This window comes from Gobio gobio, assembly GCF_949357685.1.
Source record: "Gobio gobio genome assembly, chromosome: 19".
Taxonomy (NCBI): Eukaryota; Metazoa; Chordata; class Actinopteri; order Cypriniformes; family Gobionidae; genus Gobio; species Gobio gobio.
The window spans coordinates 41,435,190-41,451,363 of NC_137112.1; the positions used below are offsets into that span (position 1 = coordinate 41,435,190).

Sequence of the window (16,174 nt, forward strand, 5' to 3'; positions counted from 1 at the left end):
TATATGGTGGCTTCTCCTATGTTTCTTAGTGATTTTAAGCAGTAGTTTATCAGGTAGGGATGGAAACGGGTGAGGGGTAAAAAGGGTGAGAACATTGCGTGGATGGAGAAAACATTCTCCGAGATCAGGACACTTTTTAAAATATATGTATATATTTACTTTTCATGATCATTTCTAGACACTATAGTATCTTTGCATCTGCCTGAAAACTAATTCTAACAGGTAAGAGGTAAAAAAAGGTTTTGTGTTTTATGTAGGGCAAAACAACGCTTTATATATGCAAAAAAGGATTCAATAGAAGTGGGAGCTGAATACATAAACAAAACAAAAACAAGAAGACAACAACCAGATAAAATGTATGTTGGAAATCATCTTGGCTTCTTTATTAACACTCAAAATTGAAAACTGAAGATCCCACTGGTTACAAATGCATCAATATGGGATTCTTTGTACACCCCCTCGTAAGTTAACCCTATTTCTTCTGATGTTTAGCCACCAGAATTTCAAGGGCCTGCTTCCTTTGGTTTACTGCATGTCTCAGCCTTGCCCGTTTTTTAATTTTTAATGTTTATTTTTTTATTACCGTAATGTAACTTCACAAAACAAGAAAAAAAAAATATCAGCCTTTACGAATGAATCTTGTAGGTGACCTATTTTGATCTCAAAAAAGTGAATTCTAACCTAAAGATGAGGAGTTTGCATCTATGCTCAGGAAGTGACGATTATGTTCTCTTCGACTCACTGGATGGAAACGGTGCTTTATTCGCAAATGTTTTATGCAATATTGTAATTTTGCGCATAAGTTACATTCGCAACTTTGGATGGAAACAGAGCTAGTGATGACAAATCAAATACTGATATAGTGACAGTATATACACACACCTGTTATTTGTTTGCTTAAAAATTGTGTATATATACACACTAAATACTTTTTTTCCCTCATTAAGATTTATTTGAATGGACCCCAGCGTGCTTCAAGAAATCTCATTGAGTTCAGTAGAAGAAATTTAGTCGTGCGGGTTTGGAATGATATGAAGGTGAGTAAATATGTTTATTTGCAATCATTTTTAATAACATCCATTTTATAGTCAAGATGCAGCGACTAATTTCTGCATCTATATAATATGATACTAAAAATACAAAATGCTAATGCCATTTAATGTCACGATGAACTCATGGCCAATTTAGATTTGCTGTATAATATGCATTGCATTCATTTCTTTCTTCATTTTAAGGCATAATGCCAGAGGTCCCAATTAACATAATACCAAAGTTGTCGCTGTCAGACATGATTAGTATTTTCCGTTGTGTTTGGTAGTAAAGCCAGCTTCTGTGCAACAAGCCACGTGGCAAGTGTATTTCCATAACTGCAGTATGAAAGAATAGTCTAATCTCTGCAATACTATAACCTACACCTAAAACAGTAACCCGTCCATATGGCCACATAATCTTAATGGGTTTCAGATTAAAATAACAATCACAGAGTAAAATAGACATTCGGTTTAATTTTATTGTTTAAAAAACTGAGCGGGAGGTTATGCAATCATTCAGACAAGATGTGATTAAAAATCTGTATTATACGTTGTAAAGGATTCCGAGAAATGTTTCTCTCTCCAGAACAGTGTAAAAAAGGCCATCCCCCATCAGAACTCGGGGTGGGCTGTAAATGACCTCGATTGAGTTTGATCGTTACGTCCAACAACGGGAGTAGCACAACATGTTCAATGGAGTTAATTATCTGTGCTGGAATTTTTGCTCCTCATTAGGGGTGCTGGGCAAGGCTAGAGAAAGACGTTACTGTACGTCCCCATTTTTACCTTGTTGACGGTTGCATCATACAAAAAGAGACACGCCACTGGTTAAGGGATCTGGATTTACATGAGTAGTGCGTTTTGTGGGCGGGATATGCAGCCTACTTGTGTCTAAATGAATTATCTCACTCTGTCAGTGGCCTGTGCCTGTTGCAAACATGAATCAAAGCAGGAGTCAGAGAAAAAGCCTACAGTCCTACAGAGATTTAGCAGTGGTGCTTCCACTTTTGAACAAGAGAAAAAACATTCAAATTCACAACAGAATAATTCTAATCTCATAGGGGGGAAAAAATGTAAGTTTCAACAAATAACTGAATTTTACTACACATTTATTGGGATAGAATATTTATATCAGAAAAGTGAATCAAATTATTCTATCTCTGGCTGAATTTAAAATAGGATACTAGCACAAAAAAGGTTCAGTGGGGTTCTATAATCCTTGGGATATACATACACACACACCTATACTATATATATATGAAGACCATCTGATATTTTTCTTTAAAATAAGCCTTTTTGTCAGGCTTCTATGTATAGGTTTCTAAGTACCAAGTACTTCTGAATGGGCTGCGGCTGGGATTTAGTGGGTTTGAAGTGAAAGTATGAACGTATACTATATATGCGGAGAGCATTCACTCAGTATTGTTATCTAATTTTTGACCGAAGTGGCTTTTAGAGGCTTTTGCATCTGAACTCTTCATATATATGCACTACATACTGTATAAAGTATTGGGACATCCCTCCAAATCATTGAATTCAGGTGTTCCAATCACTTCAATGGCCACAGGTGTATAAAATCAAGTACCTAGGCGTGCAGACGCTTCTACAAACATTTGTGAAAGAATGGGTCGCTCTCAGTGAACTCAAGCGTGGTACAGTGATAGGTTGCCACCTAATTTCCTCACTACTAAATATGTGACGGTCAACTGTTAGTAGTATTATAAAAAAGTGTAAGCAATTGGGAACAACAGCAACTCAGCCATGAAGTGGTAGGCCACGTAAAATCAACTTCCTGCAGAGTCAATAGCTACAGCCCTCCAAACTTCGTGTGGCCTTCAGATTAGCTCAAGAACAGTGTGTAGAGAGCTTTGTGGAATGGGTTTCCATGGCCGAGCAGCTCATCCAAGCCTTACATCACCAAGTGCAATGCAAAGCATGGGATTCAGTGGGGTAAAGCACGCTGCCACTGGACTCTAGAGCAGTGGAGACGTGTTTTCTGGAGTGACCAATCACGCTTCTCTGTCTGGCAATCCGATGGACGAATCTGGGTTTGACGGTTGCCAAAAGAACGGTACTTGCCTGACTGCATTGTGCCAAATATAAAGTTTGATGGAGGGGGATTATGGTGTGGGGTTGTTTTTCAGGGGTTGGTCATGGCCCCTTAGTTCCAGTGAAAGGAACGCTTAATGCTTCAGCATATCAAGATATTTTGGACAATTTCATGCTCCCAAATTTGTGGGAACAGTTTGGGGATGGCCCCTTCCTGTTCCAACATGACTGCACACCAATGCATTAAGCGTCGGTCCATAAAGACATGTATGAGCGAGTTTGGTGTGGAGGAACTTGACTGGCCTGCACCTCAACCCGATAAATCGCCTTTGGGATGAATTGGAGCAGAAACTGCGAGCCAATGCGCTTCTAGAAGAAAGGTCAAAAATTCCCATAAACACACTCCTAAACCTTGTGGAAAGCCTTCCCAGAAGAGTTGAAGCTGTTATAGCTGCAAAGGCTGGGCCAACTCCATATTAAAAGCAACTAATTAAGAATGGGATGTCATTAAAGTTCATGTGAATGTAAATGCAGGCATCCCAAAACTTTTGTCAATATAGTGTATATACACACACACATTTATATCTAGTGTATATACACAGTCACACACATACTTATGATTTAAAGTATACAAATTGTTATTTCGATTGAATTCTATACATTAAATAAAAAATGTCTTGAATGAAAAAAACTTTAAGGTGTGTGCAGGCTTTCATGCTTCATTATATGATTCATTCATAGTAATGAAGACTTATAAAATTGTATTAATATAGACTTATAAAATTATGTTTGTATATATAATAGGGCTGTCAAAAGATTAATCGCGTTAATCACATCCAAAATAAAAGTTTGTGTTTACATAATATATGTGTGTACTCTGTTAATTATTATTTAAATATAAATACACACACAAGCATGTATATATTTAAGAAAAAATATTATTTTTATATATAAAACATTTATATTTATATATATTAGAGATTATATAAATGTATATACATGCAAATATTTCTTAAATATATACATGAATGTGTGTTATAAATAATAATTAACAGAGTACACACACATATATTATGTAAACGCAAACTTTTATTTTGGATGTGATTAATCGCGATTAATCTTTTGACAGCCCTAATATATAAACATACACAAAATATGTTTAATGCATAGAAAGATTAATCAAAAATATACATTCCAAATATGAATCAATCCTCAAAATAATTAAATGTTCAAATACCATATCTATATAAAGATAAACGTCAAAGAACATATAGAAACATTAATACAAAAGGGTGAATATGAATTCCCATAATTCCTGGTATAGTGAGGTTGTTAGGGATATCAGTATTTTGGTCTCCGGCTGTGCAGAGATACACAGTGGCCCCATTAACTTTCCCCCAAAGGCTGTCCGGAGATCCTCACTGCTGTGCTACATGCGTGCTATGAATGCAGCTGTACTGACGCACCTGGCAGTACAGCAGGGCACAGTGGTCGGGGATATGCCTTTGCCTTTAAGATCGAGCTCCCCATAGCCACGGCGCTGTGTGACATCCACATTCAATATTAAACTGGTCTTTGAAGTCATTGAATTGTTGGGGATTTGTCGTTATTGTATATCCTTGCTATGCGGCCACATGCCGGATGTATGACTTGAGCCTGTATTGGGCCATACACACTGCACGCATGCCGTCGCCCCTTCTAAAGTCCCTCTAACATGCACACATAGAGTTAGGTGTTGCTTACCTCTCCAATATCTTGCAGTAAATGGATCCCCTTAATGGATCTTAATGGACCTGTATCTGAGTTTAAATTAACCACAGTTTTTCTTAATCAACAGAATGCACTTGCAGTAGAAAAATCAAGCCAGATTTATAAAAAACAAAACAAAACACCAAAAAAGATCACATCCAACTCATTACAGGACAAAATGTGGAGAATTTTCACATTCAGAGAGATTTTTTCTTCTTCAGATTTTATATTTAGTTGTCTAGAGATAGCAAAACTTTAATCAGTGTATTAAAGTTAATATGTCATTATTAAAATTATATTGGTCTAACAAACTTATGACAAAATACAGATACATGGATACAGTGAAAACAAAGATATTCTAGCAAATGTATAAAGATCATATTTATGTATTTTAATATTTAATAAAATGTTATTTAAAGAGGCAGCAAAACAGGTGCAGTGTGTTTTTCTTTCAACCAGCTGACAGACAGACAGATAGATAGATAGATAGATAGATAGATAGATAGATAGATAGATAGATAGATAGATAGATAGATAGATAGATAGATAGATAGATAGATAGATAGATAGATGGATGGATGGATGGATGGATGGATGGATGGATGGATGGATGGATGGATGGAATTCTGACGCCTCCCCCCGACCAATCAAATGTGAGCGGCTTGACGCGACGCGCCCCAATCTGAACGGACCCGTGATATTCAGCGCACGCGCCCACAGGCTTATAACGGGAGCGTTGCGTCCAGTGTGTGACGAAAATTCCCTGGGATGATTTGATTGGTCGCGGCTCGGTCTAGACAATCGGAGGCGGGGAAACTGAAGAGTCGTTACAGCCCACTTTAAAAACCCGTCAAAACCGACTCACGGGCTCCAAGTCAATGAGAATAACGGCAGTAATTCATACCGGACGGTCCTCCCATCCCCATTCTCAAGTTTTGTGGTGTTATATGTTTTATCTGAGGTAACCTACGGGGAGAGCTTCATCTGAAGGACATTTCTCAGTAATCTACCATCACAGAAAACCTGCCCGGTAAGACTGAACGTTTTTTTATATGGTGATATAAAATAGGCTACATCTCTCATAGATACGATACGTCGTCGTTTCCCACATTTTTTTGTCCGTTGTGACCTACATTCTAGTCGTAGTCTTTTAACAATGACATTACTATTCCTCACAGGATATAGGCTATGTAAAACTATGTGACCAATGATGAACACATTGATGTCTTTCTAAATATAATAATTTGTCATACGTCCGTTAATTCATTGTGTGGTTTATTTAAATATCAGTGTGTAAATACTTTCTGTCGCCTAGAAACTGCAGAAACTTTATTGTCTGGTAATGGCTGTTTCAAATCCTCGTGCGGTGCCTACCAAGACAGCATTTTTGGCATCCTAGGTGCGCGTGCAGATGTCAAAACTAAATCATAATCAGAATATTTATGGGGTGCTTGAAGAGGAAGGCAAATGGGAAGACCAAAAAGTCTGCACGCGCGCATTATACCCAAAACAATGCTGTCTAGGTAGAGGAGATACAGCCTATGGCAAATGATGAGATGTCAAGGTGGAGTAAATGTCTGCTTGTTGTAAAGAAAGTCTTATTTAAAGGCTGATATTATTTGGAGGGAAATTTTGTGGGAAACCGTTATTTCTCTCTCTCTCTCTCTCTCTCTCTCTCTCTCTCTCTCTCTCTCTCTCTCTCTCTCTCTCTCTCTCTCTCTCTCTCTCTCTCTCTCTCTCTCTCTCTCTCTCTCACACACACACACACACACACACACACATTTTGGTGTTAAAAAGCAGACTTTGTGGCATTTTTATGAAAATACTTTTTTTTTTCAAGCTCAAATAGAAAACTCTGCACTGTAAAAAATATTGCCTTGGTTTTAATAAAAAGAAAAAAAAAATATTTGAACTCATTTTGAACTCATCTAAGTTGTGTTTGACCAAATCGACTTTACATGTCTTCAACATGCACCCTTAAGTAATTTCAACTCAATTTTGTGTTTTTTTTTACCCTTGTAAACCCAACTCAAATACTTTGTGTAGCACAAACACAATTCAACTAGCGCCAACAAAATTAGATGTAAAAATATCTCAAGTGAATACACTTATATATGACATGCATTAGTTCTATTTCACGTAATTAGCAGTGGAGATGAACCACAATACTGCTATAAACGGTTGCTGGTTGAGCAAAGCAATTCATAATGCACTGTCGTCAGCCTAACGTCAGGCTCCTCGAAACTCCCTGAAACTCCAACATGACAAAAACATTTCTAAATCCCAACTTATTAGAACATTAAACAATAATAACAAGCCGTATACTTCATTTATTTTGATTAAAAACAAATTTTCTATTGCAATTAAATCTCACGCGAAGCATTCTGGGAACTAGAAATCTCCGTACCCCCAGTAAGTAGATTGTACACAATAAGGGTGTACTCACACTAGGCCTGGTTGCCTTGTACCGTGCCCGAGCGCGATTGTCCCCCCTCCCCACTCCCCTGCTGGCCTGCACTCACATTGCACTTAACATACCGGACCGGAGCAAGCTTACGTCATTCATGATGCAAATTTTTGTTTTGAAGAAAACGGGAATAAAAGTGTTTTCGCTAATAGACTGCCTAAAACATTTATCATTTATGCCATGCAGCGATTTTCACTTGATTGCACTGCACATATCAGAATATTATTACGGAGGCAGCTGACTTTGACAGAGGAATTTGCAGCTTTACTCGCAAACTACAATTCATGTTCATCAATGAGGTGAGAACCAGGACCGTTATAAACGTGAATATACTTGATTTAATTGGAAAGTGTATCCAAGTAGTAATAGTTTGGTGTTTGCTGTCGTAATGTTGATAGTAGCGTGCAGCTGTTCCGTGCTCCAGCACGGTTAGCGCTCACACTGCATGCGAACCGCGCCCGAGTCCAACTGAACCGTGCTCTGGCCCACCTCTTCCAAGCGGGCCAGGGCCGGCTAATCGAGCCGCGCCCGGGCACGGTTCGGATCACTCACACTAGTCAAACGAACCGCGCTTTGGTGGTCAAACGCACTCGGGCACGGTTCAAACTGGCTAGTGTGAGTACACCCTAAAATTAAGTTTTGACAAAATGTTAATTTGAATAATATTGATTAAGCAGCAAACATCATTGAAACTACAATGTCACACTGTTATACAATTACCTTAAAATATGAAAAATTAGGAAAAATTGCTAGATTTATGTTGCAATATGGAAAAATATTCACTGCATCAGCCAAATCCCGCAGTAAATATTTTAAGTAAATGTAACTTAAATAGTATGTTGGAAATGCACGTCTTCAAAGCCTTGTCTGGATTACTCAGGATAAGAAGTGCGATATACAGTACAATTATACATAATATGTTTAAATCCAAATTAAGTGAGCTACTCAAATAATCCAAGTAAAGTAACAAAAAAGATTTATTTGTTAAAAAAATTATGATTTTTTTAATATTACACTTACAGCCTCAATGATTAATTTTTATCAGTGTGATCTTCCTAACTTAAAAATGTATTATATTATATTATATTATATTATATTATATTATATTATATTATATTATATTATATTATATTATATTATATTATATTATATTATTATTCAAGGTGCAAGGAAAGTATTTTAGTAGTTCTTTACACCTCTTTTGTTTTTACACAGATTAAAAATATTTTAACTTTAATAATAAAGTAAAATAATTTATAACTTTATATAGGTGGCCTTAAGTACTATGTACTTACCTCAAAAAAATAAGTACAATGTACTTACTGTGTTCAAATTGTATTGCAAAACACCTTTGGTGATATTGAGGTGGGATACGGGTAGGGTTAGGGACAGGTGTGTTGGTAAGGGTAAGTTTGAGGGTAGGGTTTGGTGTAAGGGAAGTGTCAACTGTGTAATTACAAATGTAACTACAGAAATTAATTACAGCCGTAATTACATGCAGGTATTTTTTTAAATATAAGTACAATGTAAATACATGTATGTACACAATAAGTGCATTGTATCAAATTATTAATTAAAATGTTAGTACATAGTAGTTAAGGCCACCTAATATAAAGTGGGTCCTATTTTTTTTTTTTAGAAAATACTTTAAATGTTATTTTGGACACAGATTACCTTTATAGGACTGGTTGCCTGCTGTGTGTTTATAACTGGCCTTCCTATGTTTTTTTAGGCTTCTTGTTAAGACTTACAACGTTACGGCTTCAGTAACGGGTCATCGGGGTATGATTGGACAGGAGTTACTTGTCTTCCTGTGTGCACCTGTGCCTTAGTGTAGCATCAGCCCAGGGCGTCTGGGTAACAGATGAGACCCAGCAGAAGTGACCTAGGTGAAGCGGAGATATTCAGTATCATGAGTTCACAGCACGTCAGGTGGTTGAGGTGGTAGATTAAGGCACAGAAGGTGCTGTGCTCTAACCAGTGATTAGGTAAGGAAGAGTGAAAGCACGATTTCCCTGTCTCCCTTTTTCTCTTCCTTTCTGTTTAAGTCTATCCAAACAGGGGTGGTTAGACAGAGCATAATAATCACATCTTGACTTCAAAAGAATCTTGACTTCAAACCTCCTCTTAGATGTCTCAGGCTTTGTCCTGTTTTATCTAAAGTGATAACAGGTGAAGACATGAAATATGAATCTTGTGTGCATCTCTTTTTCTTATTGTATGCCCTTTGAAATGTACTAAAATCTCATTGGGACATGCCCTTAGGACATTCGACAAACTAATCAAGTTTGGAGTTGTTTGAAAGGTGGTTCAATAGGAAATGCCTCGACAAAGGTTATTTATTCTTATCCTCAGGCATTTCGGGATGGCTATTTTGTATTTGATTCAGAATTCAATTTTCTAAGTCTCACAGGTGAAGCATTGGGACGGGTGGCCCGTTCTGAACCACTTTAGCTTTAGTAGATTAGTCCGATGTTGGTCTGTTTGTGATAGTTTAATTCCTCATAAATGAAAAGCAAACATGAATTATTTGCTTAATATGCATGAAATGTGGATTATAGTGTGCTGCAAGAGAGTTTGAATCTGTAAAGAAGCACAGCTTCATGACTCAAGGTGTCTTTGTTCTTCTTTTTGGACCTAATTTTGGGCCTATCACTCATTTGAAACTCACAGAACTCTTTATGCATGTTAAAATAAATCCATGTGTGCTGCTCCTGTAATTGCAAGATAATAACACAATAACAATAGAGCCGAAGAAAAATAGAAAACGATATTTACAGATCCCAGATACAGTGCAGCTGGTCTGTTATCACTGGTTCTGTTGAAAGCACTTCACATCCCAAGCAGATTGTGAGTGTTGATGTGACAGCTCTCAGAAGGGTCAATTGTGTGCCTGAAGTGTGAAAACACAGAAAGGACCTCCATTACTCCACAGTATAAGACGTCTATTGTATGAAGCCTCGGTGGATATTCATGTTTTGTTTCACACTGAATTTATATGAATATTTGGGTAACACTTTACAAAAATGTTGTATTAGTTAACATGAACTAACCACGAACAACACCTCTGTTCATCATTAGTTCATCTTCCAGAAATTGGTTTGCTCATGCTAGTTCACAGTGCATTGACACAGTGCATCGTGTTAACACGATTTTAATAATGCATTAGTAAATGTTGAAATTAACATTAACAAAGATAAATAAATGCTTTATAAGTGCAGTTCATTGTTAGTTCATGTTAAAGGGGTGGTAAACCACGATTTCCAAATTCTAACTTTAGCTAGTGTGTAATGTTGCTGCTTGATTATAAACAACATCTGCAAAGTTACAACGTTCAAAGTTTAAAGCAAAGGGAGATATTTGCTTTTAAAGAAATCAATTTCTATGGACTACAGCAAACGGCCAGTAGGCGACTACACACATTCCTCCATGGTTGGTGACATCACCAGCCTCAATATTTACATAAACCCCTCCTCCGAGAATATTAAATAAGAGGGGGTGAGGCCATTTTGTATCGCGGCGCTGTTGTGGTATAGTTAGGCTGGAGTGGTGTTGCCGCGATGCCGACGAAACGCTGTTATTTTCATCCGGATTGCAGGTCTGGGGTACTTGCTTTGTTCAGCCTTCATAGGGACGGGGGTGCGTTGCAGTGCATTTAACATACAGCATGTGTGTTTGAGACGGAGGGGAACAGGCGCGCACGGGGCTCCTGCTGCACATCTCACGGAGGAAAACATCCACAATCTTCACGAGTTCAATGCCGGATTTGCACAACGTCAGCTGCGCGAGACAAACACTGCCAGTGTGTGGATGCACGACGCGCGCGGGGCTCCCGCAGCACATTTCACAGAGGAAAACTTCCACAATCTTCACGAGTTCAATGCAGGATATGCACAACGGCTTGTCCTGAAAGCTGGATTTACAAACAGAAGCTGTTTACGGGCCACAACCTGTAAGTCTGTTTTATTTTTCATCGATGTGTTTTCCTGTAATACGTTAATTGTACGTTGTAGCAAGGAAGTAAACAGATGACAACGCTGTTCTGCAAACCAGTCTGTTAAATGCTAATTCATACTTAACGTTATCCGACGAACACCTAACGTTACAAACACTAACGTTAAAATCTCAACAGCGAACTTGGCATTAGTGTAAATTATTCTTTGATTAGAGCTTTTATGTATTGTTTATCTACAGGCTTGCTAAACATGGTTCTGTGTGTGATTTGGCTAACTTACTAGTAAAGCCAGTGTTTAGTGTTTGTTTTGGGTTAATAGTTCTCGCGACAGATATTTGGCTATAATCGTTCTAAAAATACAAAAGTAACAGTGCCATTCAGTAGCGATCACTATAGATCCGCAGTCTTTACTCTTGAGGACTGAACAGGTTCTGCTCGATCATCTTCACTAAAATGTTCTGGGTCTGATTCAGGCTCAGATTGGTATGGTTTTATTGACGCCATTGTTAAATTCTAATACTGACCAAAGCACAGCCTCCGGTAAAGGTAAGGGGCGTAGCGTTTCCGACAAACGTGCACTGCGGTTAGCGAATCACAACACACTGGGCCAGCTAACCAATCTGAGCCCATTGCGTATTTTTGAGGGACTGGCTTCTTACAACCCGGAAACCATCAGACCGTTTTACAAGGAGGGACAGAGCAGTGTAGAATAAAGGTCAAATATATGAAAAATAACGATTTTTTTTTTAAAACGAAGCATGAACACATGTTACAGTGCACCCCACAAACACAATCAAGCCTTCAAAACAATGTGTTTTACCACCCCTTTAACTAATGTAGTTAACTAATGTTAGCTAATGAACCTTATTGTAAAGTGTCACCAATATTGTATTAAGCAAGATGTGTGTCACTGAGGTTTTAAATTAGTGGTTGTAAATTATTAAGTAGGGAAGACCGGGGAGTGACACATGGTGAGTTGTAACACAATCTGTTTTACCAGTTCAATGTGACATCACTATCATACTTGACCACTACCCATCAGCACAATCCTGAAGTAATAGCAGAAGTTGTAAAACTCCCAATTTTGAATTAAAATATCTTCTATGTTTAACATTTCAAATTGATATGTTTGGTGATAACAATTTTGAGCAAGTAAATTCTTGAATACCACTATATATTCATGCACAAAATTTTAAATCTGCGTGGGGTAAGTTTTAACAACAGCACTTGACACTAATTTACAGAGTTTATGGATGTGCTGTGCTGTAGATTCCATGCACAAACAGGAATATCATTTCCAAAAACACACAGTTACATATTAAACAAAATTTAAAAAACAAAACAAAATGCGTGCACTCCCTGGCCTCCACTTTAAGATGTCTTACTTACTGGTATATTTTGTTTAGGCTAATGGTTCAGTTTGCATGAATATGATTAATTGCAGCAGGGCTGCAATATTGTTTGATTGAGGTGTTTTTGTTGGCAAAGCTCTTGTCTGTGTGTCATATTGCACATGTTATTTGTCCAATTTTATGTTTCATCTCCATCTTTGGCTGTTGTGTTTCAGCATTGCTTGCAAACTGGCCACTGAGGTTTGCTTGTAGATCAGTATCTACAATTTAGCGTTGGCAGAGCAGCATTGTTTCGTTCTGGAGTCTAGCCATCTCATTGGCTGACTTACCGGTTGTTAATGGATTGATTCAGATTCCAAAGGAAAATTAGTTCCAATGCCTTTTTTGGTCTATGGATAGTTTTGGCATCAAGTTGCATGCAGTAATGCTTTTGAACACTAGGCATGGGTATCGTTTGAATTTTAGCGATTCGGAGTCTGCTTATCGCTAAAAAAGGTCAAAATATTAGATTTTAAACACATGTATTCTGTCTTTTTGCAATGCATTAGGTTGCAACAAAAAAAATCAGCAGCCTAAAGAACACTTACACAAGGAACTTTTGCAACAAAAATACCACAGAAATTGTTCAGGTCCAGAAATTGAAATCAAATGTAATCAATTGTAAAATCACACTGCATAGTCTTCATTTCATAATTAAAATATAGATGAATCCTTATTAAATTTACAAAAGTTATTCAGTCAAGATCAGAGAATGGTTTTATTTTTCTTTTGTTCTTTGATCAACATTAATGACATAGACGGTAGCAGGTTTATTAGGCTGCTGTCACTTTAAGACCAAATGCACAGTTATGTGCAGCAAACCTCCGTATTTGGTTCAGGTCTTTTGTATTCATTTCATTAAATATAGAGCCATTTTACTCAAGATGTCTTGGGTGGAGAGAGCATGAGATGAGGAGAGAGCAATGATGATCACAACCAATGTCCATCGCATATACAGATTGATATCTAAAAGATTGTTTATTTTTCTTCTCACTAACATTTAGATATTTAAATTGAATGAATAAAACGCCAACAGTTAGCAGATTATCTTAAAAGTCCATAGATATCGCTGTCAGTTCATACTGCCGTCAATGCTGCGTTCACACCAAACGCGAAAGAGCGTCAAAATCGCGTCTACCGCGTCTAGTTGGACGCTTGAACATTTTGAATCCATTCGCGCATCCACAGCAAATTGGACGCGCGTATAAATCGAGCGTTTGAAGCGAAATAGACGCTCGTTCAAGGCGCTCTAGGAGAAATAAGTCATAAAACACCACTCTGCCTCTTTTCATTTTCATTAAAAAAATATATTAAACATTAATAGCCACACAAACGCATACCTGGATTATCTTCACTGCATGTATATTTAAATATCCTAAAAAAAAATATGTTATGAAACTTCTCTTTGCCCTCAGTCAAAACGATTTGGCAGACAACAAATTATAGATTCATGACACCAAAGATCGCCCGTTAGATCCACACAAGACGAATTCTATCTCATGTTTAACCACTACAGAGACATTCGAGCCAGTGTCAGACGGCAGAAGGACTGGCCGAGGAAAGGCTGCTCTCGCCGGGGTTAATGAGCGCTGAACGCCCGGTGATCGCCTGGATCTCACAACTCCAAAAAGGATAATTAAAAAAAAATTATGTATCTCTTTATAAATAAACCACAGATTTGAGCTTTAAACAACTACATTCCAACCTGAAAAAGTCTTAAAACTACATTTTGTGATACAATAGTAGTATTTTTAAATTATGCAGGGTTTCTCATCACGTCACTTTACCATGTGACAGCAGCAAGCAGGCTCCTCATTGGTTAACGCGGCGCGAATTGACGCCAAAGTTCAAATTTTTCAACTCGGGCGTCAGACGCGAATTTGCTTCAAACGTGTGAATGCACAGAAAGCACCACTCGCGCAAGACACTCAATTTGCGTAAATTTGTGCTAACTGGATGCGCGAATGAGGCGGAATCGAGTCCATCGCGCCAGGCGAAGCGCATCTATCGCGCTGCAGGACCTCCAGACGCGTGTCAACGCGCCTTTCCATTGACTTAACATTGAAATCACTCGCTCTTGACGCTCTATATGCGTTTGGTGTGAACGCAGCATTACACTTACTCTGACAAGCAAATGCAATGAGACCAGTTTTCCTGTTTGTTCATGTGATGTTCAGCATAAAGCCTACTGTTACACATGCATTTTCTTTCTCAACTGTTCACGTTCACTTAAGACAAAACTGACTGTGTTTACGAGGATATTTTGACACAACTTTTTATATTTGTCAGTTCAAGCACAAGAAGATTAGCTACAAGAAGATGTGAAAGAAAACTCAATTCAGTATTTGCGCAGGGGCCAGATTTACTAAACAGGGCACATTAGCGTAAGAGCAAAGTGGAAAGTTCCGTTCATAATCATAAAACAGAAACAGCCGGATCATTTCCATAATGACCAGCGTAATCTACCAAGAGCAACGCAAATCAGCGTCTGGTTTAAGACATGTTTTTTTTGGGCGGTAAATAATAGTAAATTGACTAGAGTAAACCTTAGGAAATTATCTTGCATGATTCATTTAAATATTCTCCTCCCATACATCCCATGCATTTGCAGTAAGGTCATCTGGGGTGGCAGTGGTTCATGTAGGTTGTCTACAAACCAGAATGTTGCTGGTTCAATCCCTGGTTCTACCTGACCAAGTTTCGAGGTGTCCATGAGCAAGACACCTAACCCCAGCTGCTCCCGATGAGCTGGATGGCGCCTTGCATGGCTGACACCGCCGTCTGTGAATGAATGGGTGAATGTGAGGCAATATTTAAAGCGCTTTGGATGGCCATAAGTCTGTTGAAAGCGCTATATAAATGCAGTCCATTTACCATCTGCAAAAATAACTGTCCACGCCTATCTGGCCCTTTATGTGAGCAGCGCAGAAAACAGTGTGCTGTTTATATAAATTACTTAAAATTGTGTAATAAATCCAACAAGTACAAGTTCAGAGTCATGTACTGTAAATATCAGACAGAGATGGATAAGAGAACAGCAGCGGGATGTCAGAAATGTTGCATAATACACTGTTTCTTTCAGACTTTGCAGCATTTAAACAATAGATGAGGATGTTTGTTAAAGAGAAAAGCCAGTAAAAATGTGTCATACAACTGTATGACACATTTAAGACAAATCGACTGTATTTACGTGGATATTTTGTCATAGTGTTGTTAGTATTTGTCCGTTCAAGCACAAGAAGGTGCGAAAGAGAACTCAATTCAGTATTCGTGCACTATATGAGAGACGGCTTTCTGTGTGTGTAGCTGTGCGCAGTGCAGAAAATTAATTTTTGTTTAGTGTGAACTATCCCTTTAACTCTTTAAAGTTTGCTCTATCATATTTGATACACATTTCTAAGATCTCTAAATGAGCAAAACTTTGTTGCAAAACCTGTTTTACACAATCTACTACATTCCTTCTGACGTCTGATTGATAGATTATAATATTTAAGCAAGCAAAAGGCCTTTTACTATCATTTTAAAAATGTCC

The 16,174-nt window shown here is 37.9% G+C and overlaps 1 protein-coding gene across 4 annotated transcripts in view; it reads left to right on the top strand.

Annotated features, from left to right (window-relative positions):
* Positions 1–5,619: 5,619 nt before the first annotated feature.
* Positions 5,620–16,174, top strand: part of slc38a3a (solute carrier family 38 member 3a) — a 66,603-nt gene continuing 56,048 nt past the window's right edge. The window contains exon 1 of one of the 4 annotated variants that reach the window (XM_079844325.1): positions 5,620–5,859. The gene's annotated coding sequence lies outside the window, so the exon portion shown is untranslated. The remainder of the gene's footprint in view (positions 5,860–16,174) is intronic. The other 3 variants (XM_079844326.1, XM_079844327.1, XM_079844328.1) reach the window with 3 other exon arrangements.